The 22,342-nt window shown below is 35.8% G+C and overlaps 2 long non-coding RNA genes across 2 annotated transcripts in view; one reads left to right on the top strand and one right to left on the bottom strand.

The window, feature by feature from the left end:
* LOC139359337 (uncharacterized) overlaps positions 1–19,938 on the top strand; it is a 35,975-nt gene extending 16,037 nt beyond the window's left edge. The window contains exons 2-4 of the long non-coding RNA XR_011615261.1: positions 1,406–1,497; positions 17,547–17,642; positions 19,797–19,938. This is a non-coding gene — a long non-coding RNA (uncharacterized lncRNA). The remainder of the gene's footprint in view (positions 1–1,405; positions 1,498–17,546; positions 17,643–19,796) is intronic.
* LOC139359491 (uncharacterized) lies at positions 13,798–16,400 on the bottom strand. Its single transcript, XR_011615529.1, has 3 exons — positions 15,904–16,400; positions 14,614–14,691; positions 13,798–14,268 (listed from the first exon to the last, which is right to left on the bottom strand). It is a non-coding gene; the product is annotated as an uncharacterized lncRNA (long non-coding RNA).
* Positions 19,939–22,342: the final 2,404 nt, after the last annotated feature.

The following is a 22,342-nucleotide window of genomic DNA, read 5'->3' as shown; positions in this document are numbered from 1 at the left end:
TTACTCTTTGACCTTATTTGTTGGAAGCATGGAATTTCGAGTCACAAAGGTTTGTATTCTGGCTCTACAATCACTAGGTGTGTGACTTTAAGGAAAACACTTTATTTACTATCACTGCCAGGAATCTTCCTAAAACATCACAGCCCATCACTGTCATCATCAGGAAACTCATGTAACTATTTTTTACTCTTTAAGGAACACATCATCCCAATATTGTACATACTAATATAAATCAGATAAAACTGTGGAAGCTGTAGAAATCATTTTGCAAACCTGTTGTAAGCAATTCGACACTCTAAGAAAATCCTAAGTGAAATAATGCAACCCTGTCATATGTATAGATGAAAAATTGCATATGAGAATATAATAATTTCATCATTTCAGCCATGCACATATAGTTTTATATAGGTAATATACAAACATTATCAAAATATCAAGTGTCAAAATAAAACAATGAAATTATATTGGATCAAATCAAATTAAATGTTTAATTTTAGGAAAAAATATTCCGTAGTATATAAGACTAAACTGCTAATATTTAATCTAATAAAATAGCTTTCCCAATCATTTTACCATGCTTTATTTAAAAAAAAAAAGGATAGACACTTTATTTCTTCCCTTTCCATATTTTCCTCAGTGGTATAAAACAAAATTCTCTATGTTATATACCCTGTTTCATTACCATTGTGATTTTGCTGGGCTTTTAAAAACTCTCACTGTATGGTTTTGAGATCTTAATATCAGATACTGTAAAACTCATCTGTCTGGATTTTGTGTTTAGTCACATATATAAAATATTATTATACTTTATCCAGGGTAGCTGGAGAAAGGAGCTTCTGATGGTTTCTGTCTGCCTTTGAAAGGAAGTCTTAGATGCCACTTTAAATTAAGAGTTGAGGTAGATGTTTTATTATGCTTATTTCACGGATAATAAAACTAAGGCTCTGAGAGAATCAGTGACTTTTCCAGGACCAGACAATGAATCAGTATGAAGGAAATTTGAATTTATTCTTCAGATCTAATGTGATATACAGCATACTAGGAGCTTTTGCATGTTAATCAGTTCACATTTTAAAACCATATTTAAACAGGTAGAAAGATAATCAAGGATAAATATAATGAGGACTTATAAAATAAAAATAATTACAGCATTAATGCTAATTTTTCAAAATGAAGTAAAGTCACAAAATCGTTAGTTAAACATAAATCCATCTTTTTTTTATTTTCAGCACAAAAGAAGATCAAGGAAAATATAGTTCTTCAGCTTGGGGCATAGCAGTGATGATTTTCTTATTTTATTTATGTTCAAGCTTTTTTCAAAGAGGGATTAAAGCTACTAAATGATGAATTGAATAGAAAACCAGAACACTTTAACTCATCTTTTGCTTTTGTCTTATTTGTCAAGTGAAGTGACCACTGGACTAAAATAGTAGTGCAAACACTAATATAGGAGAAAGTGCCCCAAGATCATGCTCAAGATTGGTCAGGAGATGTAAGGTGAGTAACTAACTGTTTCAAGTCCCTCAGCCGACAAATTTGATGCTAGAACAAAAGACCTAGTAAGCAAGATTTCTTATGGCTGTTGATGACTATTGATTTTTATTGAGAATAGGATAAAAAACTCTGTAAAATTGGTAAACAAAATCTTGATTTTTCACAGTGTATACTAAAAATAAAGTAAATAAACTGGGGATTGTATCATTTAATGTAGATCCTGGAAAATATTCTAGAATCAAGAACTACTAGGCATAAGCTGGGTTGGTATGAATGCATACTATCACATTAACCCATTCATTTCCTTGGGAAATAAATTGGTAGATATAAAAGATCTAACTGTGGTAGTCATCCTTATCAGAAAGGCATTTGATCATATTTCTTATGAGATACTTGTAGCTACAAGAAAATTAAAGGTGAAATGTAACAGCAATTTATTGAATCAGAAATCAATTGGGTGACTTTACCTAAATGTGAATAGAATTGTGATCAACTGGCTAGGTGATTTCTCATGGTTATCTCAAGATTCCATATAAAGATTGTTCTGCCTAATCTATTTTTATAGCTCTTTGGTAACAACAGAGAGGTCATTTATCTAAGTGACAGGTGGCAAACAGCAAATTTGATATATAAACTGATATATGACTTGAATAGTGAATTTGAAACGGTGATGGACTCAAAACCATGCAGTATAAATATACCATCAAGTAAATAAATGTGATGTCATAACTTAAGTCCTAAAAATAGAGGTAGGGCAGTTACAACTCAGTATTAATTTTTTTTCTAACAGTCATAGATGAATGGAAAATATTACCATTGTAAGAGAATAAAGGAATAAGACATTTGAATAAAATGAATAATATGCATCTTCTCCTTTATGAAGAATGTAAGTATTCTGCTTGCAACATATATATTTTGAAATAATCAACAGCAGGCAACACACAGGTGACAAGGATTGTGTTAACAACTATGTAATCCAAAGATTTCAGGAAGGAATAAAATAAAGCATAGAAATTCAAGAACTTTAAGAGAGGAACAATGAATGTACAAGTATAAGGACTGCATTTCAAATGAGTTAAGGACCAAACAAGAATATTCCTCTTGTCTTAAGACATCACAATAAAATGAAATATGGTTAATGCCTAAAAACATATCAATTTGAGGAAAGAAAGAGGGAAAGAAATAAAGAAAGAAAGGAAAAAGAAAAAGAAAAAGGAAGAGGAAGAGAGAGAGAAAGAAAGAAAGAAAGAAAGAAAGAAAGAAAGAAAGAAAGAAAGAAAGAAAGAAAGAAAGAAAGAAAGAGAAAGGGAAGGAAGGAAGGAAAGAAAGGAAAGAAGGAAGGAAGGAAAGAAGGAAGGAAGGAAGGAAGGGAAGAAAGAAAGAAAGAAAGAAAGAAAGAAAGAAAGAAAGAAAGAAAGAAAGAAAGAAAGAAAGAAAGAAAGAAAGAAAGAAAGAAAGAAAAAAGAAAGAAAGAAAGAAAAAGAAAAGAAAGAAAGAAAGAAAAAGAAAAGAAAGAAAGAAAGAAAAAGAAAAAGGAGGAAGGAAGGAAGAAAGGAAGGGAAATAAAGAAAAACAAGAAATCACCTACTAGTTGGCTTAGAGCTATAATATTTCAGGTATCATGAAATGTTTTATACACATTTTTATTTTGTTATTTATTCCTCAAAGCTCGTCCATTTTTATTAAGAAATGAAAAGAAAAATGTAAAAAGGTTGTGTTAGCTTTTCAAGGGCATATGACTTGTAAGTAGCAGAGTTGATCTTGGAATTCTGGTTGTATCAGGTCCCTCTGTGGATTACTATGAGCTAGAACCAGTTCATATTACTCTTTACAGTCAAAATATCCAACATTCTCCCCCCACCAAGCCATATACTGAGGATCAAAGATATGGAATTGATCACAGAAGTTGGCAAGCATTGCCTTTTCCCCACAATTTGGCACCTACAACCTATAAGAAAGTTGCTTAGTCATGTGATTGAAATTGAACTTAAAGACAAAAGAGACGCATACTGTTCTGAAGAGAAGAGTTAAGTTCAATAATTTACACACATAGTATTTTTACATTCATTGGCTTTCTCTCCCTGCAATCATGGGAGACAGGTTGTCATCTTCTATATAAAGGAATCACAACTATGTTATTTCCCATAGATTCAACTAATTAGATATAGAATTGTGACCACTACTTAATTCATTTGAAAATCAGTTACATGCCTTTTCACTTATATACAGGACAATTTTATACATTTATTAATAAGATATATTTAGTATATTTATGAATTACATTATAATGTACACAAAAGAAACAGAAAAAATAAAACTACAAATGAAGCACAGTTTTGACACAATAAGATTAAACTTGTTCTCAACATAATTGCCCCTGAGAGAGAGAGAGAGACAGAGAGAGAGAGAGAGATTTTTTTTTCTTTTGGAGATAAAGTTTTACTCCCATCACCAAGCTGAAGTGCCACGGAATGATTTTGGCTCACTGCAACCTCTACCTCCCAGGCTCAAGTGATTCTCCTGCCTCAGCCCGCCAAGTAACTGGGACTGCAGGTGTGCTCCACTAGGCCCAGCTATTTTGTTTGTTCGTTTGTTTGTTTTTGGTAGAGACAGGGTTTCACCACATAGCCCACACTGATCTCAAACTCCTAGGCTCAAAGGATCAGCCCACTTCGGCCTCCCAAAATTCTGGGACTACAAGTGTGAGCCACCATGACTGGCCTGCACTTGATATATTTCAAAATGGTTTTCTAGTTTATTTGAAATATGATGTTCTGAATGTTTTCCTAAATTGCTTTTGTCATCCTGATATTCTTTCTTCAAATTCTGTGGTTTTTATGAGCACACGATGGTTGTCAAATGTTACCTATTTTAGGCATATGGCATATCATTGAGGTCGAAGTTTACTGAGTTCAATACTGGGTCAATTTTTGAGTATTATTATCTTGTCATCACAAATACCAATTGAAGAACAAAGAACAGATACTCCAAAGGTCTAAATAATGAATTGAGTAGAAGAATGCTTTGGAATCCAAATCATAACTTCCTTGGTACAGTATCACAATACTAATTGTTACATGTGTGTCATGTTAAGGAGAAAAAAAATTCTAACAAATAAAGTATATTAACTGTCAATGTAGTGTTTGTATCAACTGCCGTAAGAAATAGTTAATTTTACTTAAAGCAAACAGTGAATTTTGCTAAAAATCAAAGATAATTATCTATGATGAAAATAGGAATAATGATGTTAAAAAACAAAGCTCATTTCCGCCAAAGTGGTGTTCAGCTAGTTCAGCCAGAAGTTAATTTTATAGAAATATATATTTCTGAGTAGTTTATAAATTATATATGAAAACATATCTGGAAAGGGATATGATGTTGAAATCATAATATTCAAAACAATTATCCACCATGGCAATCTAATAATTGATTCTAGAGACAAGAAATACAGACCTCTATACTTGCAATAATTTCTTACTCTGCTTTATTCCACCTTTCTTGTACTTCTCTATTGCCTCTGAAAAGACTAAAGAGACCAAATATTCCACAAAAAATATAAAGTAGATAATAATACCACTCCTGCTTTTCAGATAAATTAAATAGAAATCTTAAGCAACTTGGCCTATTGTTGTATTTTGAGTAATATCAGTGCCCCATATTGAAATCTGATGAAGTAATTCTAAAGGTTGACCAGTTTTTGGTTTGTAAAAGAAAAAAACATAAATTCTAAAAAATCTGAAACAAATAAAAGTGTCTTGTGCCTAGAATACTCTAATAGTGAAAATTAGGTTGACTCACAGAAAGAGTAAGATGGTCTCAGAATTTTGTATGCGACGAAAAAACTATTGTGCATTCACTAGAAAGGAAACAAGCTTCCAAGAGTGAAATTGGATCAACTTTTAATATAGCACATACACTCACACATGAGTACAAGGTTTTGATTTTTAAAATAAAATGGAAAACACAAAAGAAAAAAGGGTTGTGTGTGGATGAGGGCTTTCATCTGAAAACTATGCTATCTCCATGAGAGAAAAAGGACGGAAGATTTATTTGAGAGATGGTTGAGAGTTCTAAAAACGTACTTAAGTCTGCATGAAAGTGCAGGAAAACCATAGACGGTAATCAAAACAGATCATTAGATGAAATATTCCTAGGCTTTACTACTTCAGGAAAAGTGATAACATAATGGGACATTTAAAATGTCTTTGAAGTCATGACTGTTCGAGTTTATACTGCCAATTCATGCTCATTCCATATTATTGTCTGGTGAGACAATATAATGGTAAATCGAACATGATTTGAGATCATGAATAAGAGAGAGAATATGTTTATTCTTAATGTAACCTAAAGACAAGGTCAAGTTCATTGAAGTTTGGACTCTGTTGGTCCTTGTTAAAATTGTCTGGGAACAAGATATTTATAATTCAAAAATTCATTTATAATTATGTTGAGGAATTGAACTTATCATCATTTAAATTCTTGTGAATACAAGAGAGGAGTTAATGAGATTGTGTAAGTGAACTTTCAAAGATATAAGCAGGATTTTGGAAACTTGGATAACTTGTATTACACAAAGAGAAAGAAATATGGTTGAGAAAATACCTGACGGTTTATCACATGAAGTTTAGAGAAACACCAGAAGTGAATGATAAATTATGAATTTCAATATTCTATCCACTTGGATCCAGCCTATGAATGCCTTTTATTTGGCATCATAGGGAGTAAAGAAAACAGGCCAGTTAGAGGGCTGCTTCAGTATTTTTTTTTTAACTCTTTATTTTTCCTTTTGCTACTGTCTTCTTTTTTAACTTTTAGGTTCAGGGGTACGTGTGCAGGTTTGTTATGTAGGTAAACTTGTATTATAAGGGTTTTTTGTACAGATTATTTCATCACCCAGATATTAAGCCTAGTATCCATTTTTTTTTTCTGCTCCTCTCCCTCTTTCCACCCTCCACCCTGAAGTAGGCCCCAGTGTCTGTTGTTCCCTTCTTTGTGTTTGTGAGTTCTCATCATTTAGCTCTCACTGCTGAGTGAGAACATGCAGTATTTGGTTTTCTCTTCCTGCATTAGTTTGCTAAGAAAAATAGCCTCCATCTCCATCTACGATACTGCAAATGACATGATCTCATTCTTTATTATGGCTGCATAGTATTCCATAGTGTATAGGTACCACATTTTCTTAATCTAATCTGTCACTGATGGACATTTAGGTTGATTCTATGTCTTTGCTACTGTGAATAGCACTGCAAAGAATTTTTGCATGCATGTGTCTTCATGGCAGAATGATTTATATTCCTCTGGGTATATATCCAGTAATCGGATTGCTGGGTCGAATAGTAGTAAGGATTGCTGAAACTGTGTAACGGCTGATACACAAAAATGTTCATTTTTAAGGGTTGGATATTGAGATTTAACTATTGATCATTTAGGTACATAAGACCTTTCAATGATTCCCCATTAATTCAATTCTAAAATCAATTCACTTTCCATGAAAGATGGTTTATAGCATCTAGATGTTTGGGATTTTATAAATTAGCATAAATACAGAAAATATGAATAACTGATCTGGATAATTCCAAGAAACAAAACTGATTACTCCAGGTGATCAAAGTGATAATGGACAAATAGCATCACATTAAGTTAACAAACTTCTGCACAGCAAGGGAAACAATCAACAAACTGAAAAAGCAACCCACAGAATGGGAGAACATATCTACATTGTATCCATCTGATAAAGAATTAATAATCAGAATGTATAAGGAGTCCAAGTAACTCCATAGGAAAAAAAACCTAATAATCTGACTTAAAAATGGGCAAAAGATATGTACAGGCATTTCTCAAAAGGAGACATACAAATGGCAAATGGGTATATGAAAAGGTGCTCAATATCATTGACTGTCAGAGAAATGCAAATCAAAACTACAATGAAATCACAACTACACTTCCATGTTAGTTAAAATGGCTTTTATGCAAAGGACAGGCAATAATGAATGTTGGTAGGAATGTGGGAAAAAAGGAACACTTGCACACTGCTGGTGGGAATGTAAATTAGTAAATCACTATGGAGAACAGTATGGAGGTTTCTCAAAAAACTAAAAATAGAACTACCACATGATCCAGCAATCTCACTACTAGGTATATACTGTTAAAACAAACTAAATATGGCCTGAAAAGGACTCTGTACTTCTATATTTGAGTCCTTGGTGATAAACTGTAACCTAGCTTAATAGGCAGACAAAATTGAAAACCTAACTTAGTAGTATGCACCTGTAACAATAGGTAACTCTTGGCCAATCCCAGCAGCCATACTTCAACCTTTCATACACTGCTGTGTGTTCAAAGTATGTTCAAATAAGGCATACACCAAGCTGTAACCAATCCAGCTTTTCTGTACCTCACTTCCAATTTCTGTACGTCATTTCCCTTTTTTTGTCTATAAATCTTCTTCCACTATGTGTCTGCTCTGAGTCTCTGTGAATCTGCTGTGATTCTGGGAGATGCCTGATTTGCAAATCATTCATTGCTCAATTAAATGCCTTTAAATTTAATTTGGCTGAAGCTTTTCTTTTATCAGTACTCCCCCAAAAGGAAATCAGTATATCAAAGAGATATCTGCACTCTCATGTTTATTGCAGCACTATTTACAATAGCCAAGGTTTGGAAGCAACTTACTTGTCTGTCAACAGATAAATGAATACTGAAAATGTGGTACATACACACTATAGAGTACTATTCAGTCATAAAAAAAAGAATGGAATCTTGTCATTTGCAACAACATGGATGGAACAGGAGGATACTGTGTTAAGTGAAATTAACCAGGCACATAAAGACAAACCTCACATGTTGTCACTTATTTGTAAGAACTAAAACTTAAAGCAATTGAACTCATGGAGATAGAGAGTACAATGATGATTACCAGAAGCTAGGAAGGGTGGTGGGTGCGGTGGGGGGAGTGGGGACAGGTAATGAGTACAGAAATACAGTTAGAATGAATTAGACTTAGTATTTGACAGCACAACATGGTGACTAGAGTCAACAATAATTTATTGTACATTTTAAAGTAATTAAAAGAGTATAATTGGAGCATTTGTAACTCAAAGAATTGATAAATGCTTGAGGTGATGGGTACCCCTTTTACCCTTTAAAAAACTTATGCAATTACTCAAGTTTTATAACATAGTTTACTTATAAGTCCAGGAAAGTGAAGCAGCTACTAAGCACTAAATGCCCAGAAGAGCACTTAGAAAGTGTGTTTCTAAAGAATGTATACTTTTTGAAAGAGCAAACATACATGGATATGTAAACTATAAAGTATACCTTAATAACAGAATAAGTTTATTTGACAACTACTACAAAAAAAAACAGAAAGATCCATGTTTGTTCTAAGCAAAGGATAAACTGATCAAAGATAAACAACTCGAGTTTAAAATAGAGAGCCTTGTTTCATCTCTAGTATTATCATAGTGCAATGAAAATTTAATGATCTGGATTCAGAGAATGAAACATTCAAGGCAATAAATTAAAGAAAATATCATAAGCCTGGGACCTGTAGTAGAACTCAGTGGTATACCGACGCATTCTATTTTCTTAACCACACCCCTTTTCCATTAAGTTAATTTGCCTACTGATGAGAGTGTTGCTTGGAGGTGATTATTAATAATCTTTAAATATTTTCTCTCCAAAGGATGTTTTATATTTTAGGAGAATGACTTAACCTTGGATCTCTTCTTTCCAGAAATATTTCCATTCTATGAGAGACCACATGGAGTGGTGTAAAATGTGTCTGTTGAATGTAGAGTCAGACAAGTTGTAGCAGATGCTTGTAATTCTATGTTGCCTCTGCATGCATTTTGAATACTGGTTAGCTTTCTTGTGCCAAAGGCAGGGCTCAGTGACCCTTGACACAGTTTCCAGTTCTACCTCACACCCAAAAGACTCAAGATGTGGCCAAAGACACAACTTAAATACATTTCTCTTGCTTAACAGACTGGGCTCCCAGCTTTGCTGCAGCTTCCCTTCAATGGATCATTCTGGCATTTGCTGGTGAACATAAAGTGACCCACAGCCTATTCCAAATAGATACTGCTAGTTGCTAGGCTCTACCCTCACCCCTGTTTACACCCCCCTGACCTCCTGTGAATGGCCTCCAGGCATACAGTGTACCCCCTCAGGGTCTGTAAGTACTAAGAACTCTTAAACTTTCTCATTGTTTGTGAAACATTAAAGCCTGCCAACCAATCTGAACGCTGAAGTTAAGGGCCTCAAAAGAACCCAATGCAGATGGATCCCCTGCTGATGCTCTTCTTTTTTGGGCCTCCACTGGCTGGAGACAGTAGTTACCAAATGAGTTGATAGAGAAATCAAAGACTTTTGTTTAAAAGATAGGTATGTGTTGGGATTGTGGTTAAAAATGTACTGGTCATTTGAGAAGAGCAAAATTGTTAACATATTTGAGATCGATAGGTTCTTGATTTGTGAAAAGATGATAATTACATATAGTTTGTAAATCTGTAGTACAGATAAAAAGACAGAATAATGTGAACAGCTTAATAAGGTGGCCTTCAAGTACTAGCAATATATATCCTTATGTTTCTATCAGGAACAACACTTTTCAATTATTTTAGGAAAAAAAGGATTGTTTTCAAATCTGAATAGTGCATCTTCCACCTCTCAGTTCAGGCAAGGCAGCTCTGCTTTCACTTTTCCCTGAGGAAGAATTTGTAAGTGGCGCATGTCTGAGAAGGATTGATCTTCAGTGTCGTTATACCCTGTGTCGGGGGATGTAGGCAGAATACACTTAATTGTACACATTAACACCTTGCTCTGAAGAGAAATTTAATTTCAACTTCTCTAAGTTTTTGTACTAGTCAGGGTGGGCAAGGTTGTGCTGGAATGGGACACCCAGAGAGTCAGGCTAATGGAAAAGCTATTACTCAGTGTCAATGGCTGTCATGGTGGGAGGCAAAAGGGAACTCGTGCAAATCTTACACAACGAATTAAGTCTTGTGTCTCAGAAGGGAACCCTGTCAATTCCAATTATGATTCTCGGTCTCAGTCAGCCACTAAAAGGCCAGAAAGTACAATCCTATATTCCCAGAAGACTGAGGGTCAGAAATATTTATCAATCAGGCACATAATTACCATAGTTATTGCTTAATAAACACATGCACGTGCGCGTGCACACACACACACATACACACTGTGTGTGCTAAGAGCACGTATCAGAAAGCTTATTTATAGAGAAATTTATTTTTTCTTTTCAATTACTGAACTGCATACTATCTCAAGTTGCCATTTTGCCTAGTAGGAAAAAAAAAGAATCAATTAATTATAGGTAAACTCAATCACTTCCAGATTGTGTTACACATTAGAGATTCAAACCGAGCCAAATTAGCATCTTTACCCTCTGTGAGGAAAGACAAAACATGTAGTATGGAAACATGTGGTATGAGACCATGCAATCACACATTGCCTGGCACTTACTACTTGGTTCCTAAGGCCTAGTTGTTCATTTATCATCCACAAAATTGTCATGCTTCTACCATAGAATGGTATAATATCAGGGAGGCAAGGTCCCTTCCCTGTACTATAATCAATGAAAGAAAGTAAAACAGAATTAGCCATGGCCCGGAAAGCAAAATTTAACTGAGGAGACAAGGGAGGAATACATGAAAAGATAACACACAGTTCACAGCCGGTACCTAAAAAATGACTACCAATCATAGAGAGTGCTGGAAATGTGACACGCAAAGTGGTCCACCAAGCTGGGAGGATTTTAGTGGAGGTAAGGAAAAAACTAGATCTTAGTCTACAATGACCAGTAAATTATAACATGCCCATTTATATTAGATTCAAACTTTAATGAAATCTATAATTAATTGTTTACCAATGTTGGGTACTTACGTTAAGCACCTTATGTGCACTGTTTCTTATAATTCTCATAATAATTTTATGAGGTTGGAAAGAATTTTATGCTCATTTGAAAGATATGAGTCACTTAAAGTAGTTTAGTAATGAGCTGGTTAGCAAGTGTCAAAGACAGGGTTAATGTTCAGATCTTTTATACTCCAACAGCTACACTATTCTTTATTTGCTATGTTCAACATATTTTGTCTCAGTTTGCAAATATGACAAACTTACACAATCAAATTAATCATAGCATTTGTAAGTGGATTATGACTGGGGGCACTTACCAGACCGCATTGTGCCTTGAGTTTGAGTTCTGACTCCATCCGATAATAGCTGTATGAACACAGCAGGTCATTAATGTAGTGTGTATGTGTCTGTTTTCTTATCTATATAACTGAGATAAAATAATTGCCCTGCTAATCTTACAAGTTTTTTGATCATCAAAATAGCTACTCTACAGAGGACACAATAAAAAATTTTAAAAATATATGATATATATGTTCTAATTTTTAATATATAAAATATACATTATTATCAGAAGGGATTTAGCATTCCACATAGAAAAATGAAATATTAAAACAACAGCATTAGCTTTAAAATGCAATGTTCATGGAATAATTTATGAAGTAATCCATGAACATACCTGGCAAATATGTAAAATGCAAAAAAAAAAAAAAAAAAAAAAAAGAAGAAGTCTTTTTAAATTAGTCTGGTAATGTGAGAGTATAATAAAGCAAAATATAATTTCCAGAAGAAAAATTTCAAAGAAAAATGCAGCTTCAAATAGCCAGAGAGAGAAAACAAATCTCAATGTCTCCACCTCCCCTGCCCTCACTTTTCATTGTTAGGGTGCCCAGTGCTCCATAGTTTCCAGGGCAGTTTTTTAAAAGCTGGCTAAATCTTCCATTTTATTAATGCAATGACTAATCTGCCAAGTTTGCCTCTATTTCCTGAAATGAAACAATGATGACAACTTTCCAACTAGCGTATGAGTAAATGTTTGGGTAACCTAAGTCAGTAATGGGCAGGAACTTTCCATTTTAAAGCAATATCTAGAAGGTATTTGTTAAGAGAGGACAAAGAAAAACAGAACAAAGCTATAAACCACAGTCAGCTTTAAAATTATATAAGAATGGCTGGGTGCGGTGGCTCACGCCTGTAATCCCAGCACTTTGGGAGGCCAAGGTGGGCAGATCACGAGGTCAGGAGATCGAGACCATCCTGGCTAATATGGTGAAACCCTGTCTCTACTAAAAATACAAAAAATTAGCCGGGCGTGGTAGCGGGCACCTGTAGTCCCAGCTACTCGGGAGGCTGAGGCAGGAGAATAGCATGAACCAAGGAGGCGGAGCTTGCAGTGAGCTGAGACTGCACCACAGCACTCCAGTCTGGGTGACAGAGCGAGACTCCGTCTCAAAAAAAAAAAAAAAATTATATAAGAAAATGTTTAAAAGCTGTACATTAAGAATAATAGACCCCTATGTGATGGCATGGCTTGCCTATATCAAAATATTTCATGTGACCCATAAATACAAACATCTACTATGTACCCACAAAAGTTAAAGAGGGAAAAAATGACAGCAAACAAAAAAAGAAAAACAGACACATCCTTTCAAAGGCAGATGGATTTCCTCTATATTAATGGCTTTCTAAGTGAATGCCATAAAACACAAATGCAATGCTAGAAAACTGTAGAAGTATCAATGTAGGTGATCTACAACAAACAGAAATAAGAAGCCACAAAGTGCAAAGTTTTGTCATGTTAATTAGTGTAACTCACCATTCCACATAAAGTCAATAAAAATTCAAGACAATTTCTCAAATCTATGCAGGGCATGAGAGTAATCAATGTTCACAGTCCAGCTGTGAGCTAGAAGGATTCAACATTAAGTTTTCTGATAGGAAGATAAGAAGAGACTAAATCTATACGCTTCTCATTACAAATAAGTGCTACCTGACTTTAAAATAAAAGGTCAGTGAATCAGCAGCTAGCTTTAAAATTTCTATTGTCTATGAAACATACAACTGCTCAAATAAATCCCAAGTCGCTTTCTAAATTATTGTATTAATATATTGGTAGGTAGGTTTTGAGTATCATCTGTCCAAAAATGTGCTGCTCTTAGCTTGTCTTGTTTCTTCTTCACTTATTTTTCACAGCTATATTTTCACCTTTATTCCCAAGCAGCCCACAGGATCCAAATCTATTTTAGTTTGAAAGTCAAAGACAAAGACAGAATTGTGGTTATCAGCAACCTCAGGTGTGCACATCCTTCGAGTCAGCCCCAGTGACTCTATGCACAATGAGTGATCCCCAGACATCTGCAGCTGAAGCCTTTCCATATAATTTGTTCTTATCTACTCTTTTACACAAGTATAACAGGCCAACTGACTGTGTTTATATTGGATTTCACTGCCACTAACTCATATTTCCCAATCGGACTCGAAGCCCTCAACCTTCAGCCCATGGGATTCACCCTGATATTTTCTAATATCGTGAGCTGAATTCTACTTCCCATAAGCCAGACATTCCTCTCTTAGTTATTTCTCCAGATCATGCCCAGATTATACCAAATGTCTTACCCCAGGAAAAAGAGATCCTATCTTTCTACTACTCTGTCTTGGTAGTCGAAAAGTATCCTAAATCACATGCTGATGAGAACCTAGAAAGTCATCTATCATTGTCTTCACATTGAAGATAATAGCCTGACACCCATCGTCACTGAGATCTTGGCTGAAGTGAAAGGCTGCCATGATTCATTACCAGGATGGTCACACTACAAAGCTCATGTTAATTCTTCTCTTCCTTGAGAGCTTGACAGTGGTAGAATAATAGATAGGTGAAGTGGAGCCGGATTACGAAGAGCTCTGCAAATCATAAAGGAAAGTTTTCACTTTATCCAATATGCCACAAGTTGTGATTGTTGTTTCCTGAGTTGGAGAAATCCAAATCAAAGTAATGCCTTAACATGGTGAGCATATTCTGGTTTTCTTATGAGATATCTGGCTTTTACTTGTGTCTGGTGTAACTTTTAATTGTTTCTGGCTTAAACTTTCAAGAGATTCTCTCTTTGAACAAGAAAATATTGTCCCCCTATGTTATGAAGTTGATGAATCATAGTCGATTAGTGGGAAGTAGATTCATTATCTGTAATGCCCTAGAAGCAGCCTTTGGCCAAAAGAGTAATGTTTGGTTCTATACACTGTACCTACCATTTCTTGGTTAAGGAAGCATGCTTTTGTTTCACATGTCTCCTCAATTATACCATTCTTCTTAGGAGAGTTCTTGTTCTGAGTGAGTGGAAATAGAAAAAACTTCTTGTTCTAATTTGCCTGAAGGTTAATATTCTTTAATTACTGTACTCTTTCAAAGCACCACTGGCTTTTTCTATAATAACATTTTCCTTTTGTTATAGAAATTTGTGTTTTAATGATATAACAATTATTTTGTTTTCTGTTGTCCTTTCCTTTTCTGTCTTAGCTTGTAGAATCTTAGAAAGAGAGAGAGAGGGAGAAAGAGAGAAAATAAATGAGTGCCTGTCTCCCTCTGCAGTTTCAAATATAATTAGCTTTAAATAGCTCCTAAAAAAGAAAGTGATGTGTATTTGGATATGCACCCTTGTTTTAGATTCAGATTTAATTACCAATAATTTAGCAATACCTGTATCAGCTCTGAAGATTCTGATGTGCAATGCATAATGCTAAATCTCTTCTATATATAAAGTTAGAGAGACTATATTCTCTCATACATCATGTAATATTCTCTCATAAGAGACAGGAGTATGCCTCTCAAATAATTGGGATAAAAAGACAAATGGAGATATAGACAGAATCATAATTGGACTTTATTTGGCTACTCCAGCAGTATCTAAGCCTGTCAACACAGTATAGGCTTATCTTTGAAGCAGGGGACAATGGCACTAAAAAGTAATCTGGGCTTATTTGTAAGATATCCCTGGCACAAAGGTAGTGTCAAATAGATACCCTTGCCTTAGTAAAGTGGCCTCACCTAAGATAGAGAAAACCACTGTGCAGAGAAACACCTGATTGAGATACCCTGTGCTTTTGATTCTATCATTCTGTGTCCAGGATTATAATTATAACAACAATCAGGTGTGCCATAATAAAATAAAAAGAAAATACATTGGGTACATACATGTGGAGACACCAGTCTTTACTAGACATTTTTTAGGAGTGAATACATAAGGGAAAAAGATGAGCTTATGAAAATACTTATCAATACAAAAGACAGAACATCACATTTAAAATGCTAAAAATGCATAATTTTTACATGGTTTGTTAAACAACTGAGAAGATTTTAGGAATCACACTTTGTGTTTTAGACAAAACTCAAATTCTATAAAAACAAAGATTTTAAAAAACAAGACAAAGAAGGGACAGAAAAACTAAACAAAATATATTAAATAATGACACTTAAGGCATTAGGCATCAGTCAATGAAGGACAGTAAGACAGAAAGAAAGCAGTTAAATTTTACACTTACCGCAGCTAATTGCCTGAAAAAGTTTTCAGGAGCAGTGCAGGATGGGAAAACTCACACAGAGTCCACAGCCTCCCTGGGTTGAAAAAATAGAGCCAAAGTCTGGGGAAGCTAAGGAGATTAAAGTAGACAGACGGAAGCACTGGAAAATGAGAGCTGCACAGAGAAAGAATTTCATATACTGCAAAAAACATCTCCTAGAGAATTCAACTAAGTACTGCTCAGTACGTGCATGGGAGAAAATACTCAAAGACTGGGAGAAGAACCATCCAAAAGGATTAGAAGAAAAAATGCCCAGAAACCACACAGTGCCAAAACAGCATCTGTAATCATTATTCAGACCCAAACCATCTTATTTCAGGGGACATTGTGTAGAGTAGAAAGGTCTTGCCTCACCAGCTAGAAAAATATATTAAACCCAGATAAATGCATTTCTTGTCTTGCCTAACAAACTTAAAACCAGACATGAAGGACTCAATGGTTTCTCTATAGTGAATCTGTTTCTTTCTCTCTCTCTCTCTCTCTCTCTCTCTCTCTCTCTCTCTCTCTCTCTCACCCACACACACATATGCCCCTCAAAATTATTTAAAGAAATATAAAAACATCCAATATCAAACAAGGTAAAATTCATGTCTGAAATTACAGCCATGCAAAAAATCAAGAAGATACAACTCATACTAGTAAATCAAGAAACTGAAACAAACTCAAATGATTATCATAATTGAATTCATAGACAAGAACATTAAAACATTTATTATGACTGTATTTCATACTTTCAAAAATCTAAAAGTCATCTTGAACTTATTCAGTAGAGACATAAAAGTCATAAGAAAGGTTCAGATCTAAGTCAAAAATTACAAATTACAATCCCTGAGATGAAAAAGATGCAATGTGATTAACACAAGATTAGATATTGGAGAATAAAAGACTAGTAAACTTAAAAATATAGCAATAAATATATCCAAAATAAGAGCCAGAGGAAAAAAAAAAGACTGAGGAAAAATGAACATAACATCATGTACTCTGAAGAATGTGACCATATATATGTTTAAGAGAAAAACTTTAAGCACCTCAGGGAAAAAAGACATGTTATGTCCAGAAGATCAAAGGTAATAGCTCTAGATTTCTCCTAGGAAAGCTAGCTTAGAAGACAGTAGAGTAATGTCTTTAAAAGTACTGAAAGGACAAAAAAGAAACTGTCAACATAGAATTCTATTCCTAGAAAAAATATCATTCAAATATTTAAGTAAAATAGTTTCTCAGACATACGAAGACTAATAATCATCAGCTGTCTTGTGGCATAAACAAATGTTTAAAAAAAAGAAGTACTTCAAGCAGAAGAAAATGAAACTATGTTGAAACCTGGATCTACCTAAAGGAATGAAAAAACACAGAAAGTGTAACTACGTAGATAAATATAGTGACTTTTATTACTAAAATCTTATTTTAAAAATAAGAAACCATTTAAAATAAACATAATAATACTTTAAGTGTTGTTTCAAACATATATAGAAACAAAATACATGACAATAGCATAAAGGTCTGGTGGGTGGGGAGTAGAAGCACAGTTGACCCTTGAGCAACAAGGGTTTAAACTCTGCGGGTCTACTTATACATGGATTTTCTCCCACGTTTGCCACCCCTAGGACAGCATGACTAACCCCTCCTTTTACTCAACCTACTAAACATGAAGAGGACAAAGATGAAGACTTCTATCATGATCCACTCCCACTTAATAAAGAGTAAATATATTTTCTCTTCCTTATAATTTTCCTAATAACATTACCTTTTCTCTAGCTTGGTTTATTGTAAGCATATTGTATCTAACACATATAACATATAGAATAAGTGTTAATCAACTGTTTATATTATCTATAAGGCTTCTGGTGAGTAGTAGGCTATTAGCAGTTAAATTTGGGGGAAGTCAAAAGTTATATTTGGTTTCAGCTACACAGGCGGTCAGCATCCCTAAATCCTACATTATTCAATGGTCAGCTATACATTATTTTAAAGTTCTTACACTCTATGGGAAAAACATAACACTGCTTGAAAGTAGATGGTAAAGAGTTAAAAATGTGTACTAAAAACCTTAAAGTATCCATTAAAATAAAACATCAAAAATAGCAACTAATCAGTCAGCAAAAAAGGGAAAAATTGAATAATGTACTCAATACCAAAGAAGAATGAAAAAAGAAAAAAAATAATTGCCTGCAGATAGTATAAATAAAAAGCAAATAGCTTGAAGGTAGATTTAAACCCAATCTCATCAATAATAGCGTTAAATTTATGTGGTCTAAAAACTTTAGTTGGAATGCAGCGATTATCAGATTGGATAAAAATAACAAGACTCATATACACTGCTTTTAAAATTATGTTTTTTAAGTATAAAAACACCAATACAAGTAAAAGGTTGTAAAAAGATATATCATGCAAACGCTGATCAAAAAGAAAGCTAGAGGGACTATATTATTATCAGATAAAGTAGACAGACTTAAGAGCAAAGTCTTTTAATAGGGATAAAAAGGATAATCTTACAATGGCAACAAAGTTAGTTAATCAAGATGATATAACAGTTCTTTCCATTTATGTACTTAGGGAAAGTTTTTAAATACTTGAAGCAAAATCTGATAGAACTGCAAGCAAAAATTCTGTTGTAGACAAATCTTTAGTTATAATTAGAGATTTTAATACTTCTCTCTCATGCCAAATAGTATAAATAGAGATAGAAAATCAAAAAGGATAAAGAAGACTTGAATAACCTATCAACCAACTAGACCAATTTTTTGTATTTATAGAATATTCCAAACAAGAAGAGCATCAGGATTTACAACTTTTCCAAGTGTACATAAAACATTTACCAAGATAGATCATACTCTGAGTTATCAAAACTTTCTCAATAAATCTGAAAAGATTTAAGCCATTGAAATTATATTTCTGATGACAATGCAATTAAAATAGAAATCATTAACAAAGTATTAATAATTCCCAAATATTTGGAAACTAACACTCTTCTTAATAATCAATGGGTCAAAGGTGAATTCAAAAGTGAAATTTTTTGAAAGCATTTGAATGTAGATCAAAATGAAGGTACGACAAATGAAAATCTGTACTTTGCAGGTAACTCAGTAGTTAGTGGGAGGTTTATAGTACTGAACCCTACATTAGAAAAGAAGAAAGATCTGAGTCAGCTTCCACCTTGGCTCCCACCTTAAGCTAGAAAAGCAAACTAAGAAATTAGAAAGAAACTTAAAGCAAAAGAAAACCAAAATAATCAAATGAAAGAAAATAATCAAATTAAATAGAAAATCAACAAAAGACAAAATCAAGTAAGAAAGACAGAGGGCGGCCAGGCGCGGTGGCTCAAGCCTGTAATCCCAGCACTTTGGGAGGCCGAGACTGGCGGATCACGAGGTCAGGAGATAGAGACCATCCTGGCTAACACGGTGAAACCCCGTCTCTACTAAAAAAAAAAAAAAAAAAAAAAAATACAAAAAAACTAGCCGGGCGAGGTGGCGGGCGCCTGTAGTCCCAGTTACTCGGGAGGCTGAGGCAGGAGAATGGCGTGAACCTGGGAGGCGGAGCTTGCAGTGAGCCGAGATCGCGCCACTGCACTCCAGCTCGGGCGACAGAGTGAGACTACTCATTCCATCGTCACAATACCCTACGGGATAGTGGCGATTATTACCTGACTTTTACAGGTGGGTAAACTGAGGCACGGAAGGGCTGGCTAGGGTAGCTGGGGCCTGAGGGTGGGGGGCTGGGAGGTGGAGGAGCTGGGATTTGAACCCCTGTCTGTCAGCTTAATCACCACGGCTTACCCAATGCACCCTCCTGCCTCCCTCTCCACTGGTCCTGTGGGTAGATCCATAGGTTGATTGATTGATTGTCTTCCCCAGAGACTCCAGGTGCAGAAAGGTTCTGGTGCTGGAAGCTTCCTAGAGGACTGGTCTCTATCCCCTTCCCAGAGGTAGGTGAGGCCCAGGGAGGAGACATGAGCTAGCCAGGGAGGGAGGGCTGAACCCACCTGACTCCCCACTCTGGCTCTGCTCTTGGCCACTGCAGGAGCTGTGGCCACAGGCGTGGCCTGGGTCGTCCCGGGGCCTCCCTTGACAGGGCTGCTAGCCTGAGCTGCATGGGCCGCCCTGCTGGTCTGGGGATGGTAATGAATGCAGCAAATATTTCACTTGCCCCGTTTCTGGGCCCTGTGCTGAGCGCTCCTCCCTCACAGCAGCCCCAGGGGCATGGGTGTCCTTCTCCCTCCCGGTAGGCAGATCCAGAGCCTGGCCTCTCCCTCGTGTCTCTGCGTGGGCTGCTGTTTCTGCTTGTCCCTGGTGGGGGATTCACCCCTTTTTATTGAGGTAAAATTCACGTAAGTTAAAACTGCCCTTCTTACAGCGTACAAAGTGGCATTCTGCTCACGATGTTTTGCAATCATCACAGCTCTCTAGTTCCAAAACACTTCCATCGCTCCAAAAGAAGACCCTGTGAAAATGCGGTGCACTCGCTCCCCACGTGCCCTTCTCCCCCGAGCCCCTGGAAACCTCTGAGCTGCTTTCCGTCTGTATGGGTTTGCCAGTGCTGGGCATTTCATATGAATGGAACCCTAAGCATTTGTCCTCCTGTGCCCTCGAAGTCTGTGCATGTTGTGCCAGTGCTGGAAAAAGAAAAAGAAAGAAAGACAGAGGAAACGCTAGGCACGGTGGACACTCCTATAATCCCAGGTCTTTGGGAACCCGAGGCAGGTGGATCAGGAGTTCAGGAGATTGAGACCATCCTGGCTAACACGGTGAAACGCCGTCTCTACTAAAAATACAAAAAAATTAGCCGGCCGTGGTGGCCTGTAATCCCAGTTCCTCGGGAGGCTGAGGCAGGAGAATTACTTGAACCTGGGAGGCGGAGGTTGCAGTGAGCCGAGATCACGCCATTGCATTCCAGCCTGGGCGACAGAGCAAGACTCTGTCTCACAAGAAAAAAAAAAAAAAAAAAAAAAAAAAGCAAGAGGAAAATAGTGAGAGAGAAACAAATGTCAGTAAAATACCACTATATACTTATTAGAATGTTTAAAATATCAAAGACTGATTATGCCAAGTATTATTAAGTATATGGAGCAACTTGAGGTCTTACACACTGCTGATAGGAGTGTCAAATTATGCCAGCACTTTAAATAACAATTGAAGTTTATGAAAAATTTAAACAAATGCCAACCGTATAAGCAAGCCAATGCACCTCTACATATTTCCCCAAGAGAAGTAAAGAATATCTTCCCCGTTGCCTGACTTAGCTGCTGAGACCCATTGTGAACGTTGACTGCTCCATGATCAACTAACTTTTATGAGCCAGAAATCTTGACCTAGTCCAAATTTCAAAACCAACCTCCTCATCCTATTATGTGCTTTCACCATGTCCAGTGCCACCTAGTATTTTAGCTGTTCGTGAAAGGAAAACCAGGGCAGATGCACTGCCTTTATGAGTTAGTGCCTGAAGTGGCCTTTCTCTTGTCTACGATACAGTTGCATCTCTTTCAACCCCATTCCCAACCCCACTACAATTTCTCAGTAGTGAACTTTGCTTTCTCAGTAGTGAGCTTTGCTTTCCCTGAGCTTTGCTTTCTCAGTTTTCTCAGTTTAATGAACCACTTATTCACGTCTTTCCAGTTCCCGCCAGCCTCCTTTATTTCCTAATTATAACTGTGTCCTCCTTTTTGGCCAGTGATTCCTTGGACTGGTACAGTAGTGAAAACAAGCAAGTAAAAATAAGCAAGAAAACAAAAACAAGAAAAAGGCAAAAAATGCTTTTCTTCTTGGATCAAAACATCTCATACTTATAACCTGCATGGATAATACTGACTAGGCATAATTCAACAGAGATCTCCGGTGTAAAAAAATCCTTTTGCTACAAAAGAGGGGAAGTGTGATTGTCTTCAATTCCTCATGTTCTGAGAGCGTGTACTGCACTTTAGTGCAAATTAGAAAATTTCCCTGTTCAGGTGGATGATTCCCAAAAAAATACTTGCTCTGAGTGTTTGATGCATCGCAAGTTGACCCAATTCAATTCTATCAAACAGAACCCAAGCTACCCTGCCTCACCCTAAGCTAAGTACTTCCTAATTACAGTTGAACTTTCATGTGATATCTAGAAATCCAGAATCCAGTGGAATAATGTTCTAAAGTATAAGAGAAGTTATAAAATATGTGTGTGTTCATGTAAAGCAGGCCTCTTGAGTTTTCCGTTTTCCTCCCCTTTAAATTCTGATTACTTATTGCTCCTTGTGGCAGACTATTTTTGGAAAAGGCACAACAGTTGCTTCATGTTTAATACTGAACAGGAAAGGTGAGATGTTGACCTCAAATTTTTATTTTTCTGTCTACATGTCATTACATATTTGTCTAAACCCCTAGGATATACAACTCCAAGGGAACCCTAAAGTAAACTCTGGGCTTTG

The sequence above is a fragment of the Macaca nemestrina genome, chromosome 17, assembly GCF_043159975.1.
Source record: "Macaca nemestrina isolate mMacNem1 chromosome 17, mMacNem.hap1, whole genome shotgun sequence".
In the NCBI taxonomy this organism is placed as follows: Eukaryota; Metazoa; Chordata; class Mammalia; order Primates; family Cercopithecidae; genus Macaca; species Macaca nemestrina.
Note: the sequence above shows the minus strand (reverse complement) of the source record. Positions and strands in the feature narration are given on the sequence as shown.